Source organism: Gavialis gangeticus, unplaced genomic scaffold, assembly GCF_001723915.1.
Source record: "Gavialis gangeticus isolate Ggan-Ray unplaced genomic scaffold, GavGan_comp1, whole genome shotgun sequence".
NCBI classification, from domain to species: domain Eukaryota; kingdom Metazoa; phylum Chordata; order Crocodylia; family Gavialidae; genus Gavialis; species Gavialis gangeticus.
The window spans coordinates 27,448,244-27,451,406 of NW_017729008.1; positions in this window are offsets into that span (position 1 = coordinate 27,448,244).

Consider the following 3,163-nt stretch of genomic DNA (forward strand, 5'->3'; position numbering starts at 1 on the left):
AATGTAGCTGCTAAAAAGTGAAGCAGTTACCTGGGGAGTCAGATGTTAGGGAGGTTATAAGGTGTCATCAATCCAATGTTGACATTTAATCCGTGATTTCTTGGATCCAGCAAGTTGATGAAGTGAAGTTCGTAGGGTCATCGCTACAAGGTGTTTTGCAAATTCCCTTTGAGTATTAGAACTGAGAGACTGGAGAGAAAGTGGTTTTCTTGTGAGAAATGTGCCCCCACGGGTAAGTGGGTCTCCTTGTCTTTGATAGATTTCTGCGGTGCTTTCATTCTGGTGTGCTGCTGTTCTTTGGTTTCTCACACTTTTTTTCCATCAAGGCATTTAGTGCATTGGAAAGGATATATTATCATTCTGGAGGTACAGCTGTAGGATCTAGGAATCTTGATGGTTCTGTTGTAGGGTGTAGTCACTGTGGGGCGGTGGAGATGTGTTGGAAGCTTTTTCATTTCTTGTCATAGAAATCCATGTTCTGGATCCATTTGGTGTTTTTTGGGCTTTAGGAAGTCTGCTTCTGGTGATGAGGTTGGCAAGATTTGGTGTTTGACGAAGGGTATCTGTACCCAAAAGCTTGCAATGAAGAATTTTCCAACTATTCAAGTTGGTCTAATAAAAGATATTGGACTTACTCAAAGAACCTTGTCTGCCTATGTCCTATTCCATAGCTACAACCTATACCCCCAGCACACAGAGGTGGTGCTTTCAGAGTCCCGTGCCTCACATTAAAAGCAAGAGAATTTGTGACAAGTGAACTGATTTGAACAAACCATCAAACTAAGAGTTTACTCCAAAATCAGAACTGGTCTACAGATTTTTATAGGTTCAGATAATTCTACCTGTGCATTCCTTGCTCAGTGCCTGTTGTTGACCCCGACGCTAACACGTTCCCAACTCAGTCTTTAAACATTTCTGTCTGGAAGCTGGTAAAACGCAATAAATACATTTACTAACCATTTTTAAGTTATATCAGATTACTGCGTTCAAGATGGATCCATGTTATCAAATATTTTCAGAAAGACTTTCATTTAAAATAACCAGCACTTCATGAAAACTGGGTTTTCAGTCAATGAGAAGGTTTGATGATAGTTTTCATACCAAGTTTGGCTAGATGCTACTTGGAGAAAAAAATTATCAAAGAGTATATTGTGTAAAAGTTCATTTTAAGAAAGTTTGCATTCAAATCAGCTGTTTAAATGTTGGTTATGCCTCTATTCTTCCCTACTTCATTGACTATTTCTCCTCACTTCATTCAAGAACATAAGTCCAGCAGTTTTAATAGTCTCTCTACACCATTCCTTTCCAGTTTGATTCTCCTGTGGAAAGTATTTTCAATTCACTGTTAGTCACAGCATTTTCATTTTTACCTTAAAAGTAATAAAATGCCACCAAATGGTAAATCTCAGAATAGGCCTTCTATTGTTTTGTTGTCATTTTGTTCTGCTTATTATGTGCAAGTGTCTCAATTTTCAGTGGTGAATATTACTGTCAGAATCAGTCTGAGTTCAGTGGTACCTCCTCCTCTAAGAAGCGAAATTTTATGAGAAACCATTTTTTATAATGCAAGTGAAATAGCAGTTTTAAATGTCTGTAATATGTATGTTTTGAAAATGATGCTTTAAAAAAAAAATTAAAGCATCAGAAAACAAGAAAAAAAATCACAAACTTGAAAGGCTAAGTATTTTTCTATGCACTGTCTTCTAATAGATCAGAGCTCCCTCTTTTCCTGCCCTCCTTTTCTTCTTAGCCACATTCTGTCCCACATCATAAATATTGGATTCCTATGTATATGGACTGTCTGCTCAATATGGTTTTTAAAAAATGGTGGTCATCCAGGTTCCCTTCAAATCTTTATAACAATGGAGTGACTGCTTCAAAAGTACAGACTGCTACTACTTGAATTCAAGGATAATATTTGTAAATTAAGGCTTTTGATGCACACAGCTCTAAGCAGTTTTGATTATTTCCATTAGCTATTATGAAGAATATATATACTTGGAGCTAACTGCTATCTTGCTCAAGTAACATCCAGTCTACACTTGACAGCAAAGTCCTGTTTAAACACCTGAATCTGGGAGGCATCCTACTCCACCTGTGTTGTTGTACAGTTCTTGTACATTTTTTATGGGGAGCTAGTATGCAGCTCATCACTCCCTACTACTTCATCTTGCAAATCAACACTGCTCTCACACTCATTTAAATAGGAAGCACTTCAGTGCCTTCAGAGGCACATTCTCTATTGTCCACAGGATCATCATAAAATTCTAGCTTATTGGACACGTGCAAAAGTCAGACCATAAACCTTGGTGCTGATCCCCTCAAACACACACACATTCATGCGCACACGCACTCACAATAGCTAGCTCTGAACACTAAGCACTGGTGTCAACATATACCTATCCCCAAGTGCTGGAGTCTGCCGTCAATGGCTAGTTGAGGCTTCTTTCAGTGTGATGTTGCTTCAGAAGGGGGTTGCCGGCTAACTGCCCTGACCAGCCCCCTGCCTGTCCAGCCAGAAGGACTAGCCAGCAACCCCCTTCTGCAGCAACATCACACTGACTTTTGCATCTGTCCAATAAACTAGAATTTTATGATGATCCTGTGAGTTTGTCCTTTGTAGCCAACAGGGCTAGGGACAGAAGTTACGCATAAACCCGTTTAAGTGATCAGAAACTGGTTGCAACCTGTAACAGAACAGAAGGTCAGTGCACATAAACCCCTTTCAAAATGACTCAGACTGGTTGAAAATAAACCTGGTTGGTGAATGTAGTATCAGACTAAACTGATTTAGGTCAAATTGTTTTATGGAACTTCTGCTCCAGATTCCTTCCTGGTTCACATTAACTCAGAGTCCCACAGCATCCCAGGATGCTTTGCAGCCCTGTGATATGCTGCCTGCTTCAGTGGATCTGGGATTGCCTCACCCCTCTGCTCCTTAGCCTGCTTCCAGCCTATATCCTCCAGCCCATAGGGATGTTGGGGGGAGGGCAGGGGGCAGGGGAACAGACCACCACCCCAGTATGTGTGAGGAGGAAAATCTCCTGTGATGGGGGCTTTTCAACCCTTGGTATCCCTCTCCCTCCTAGCTGCTGCTTGCTTCAATGCCTGCCATAGAGGGGGGGCAAGGAGTCAGGGGAGGGGCACTCTGAAGTGCTTTGGG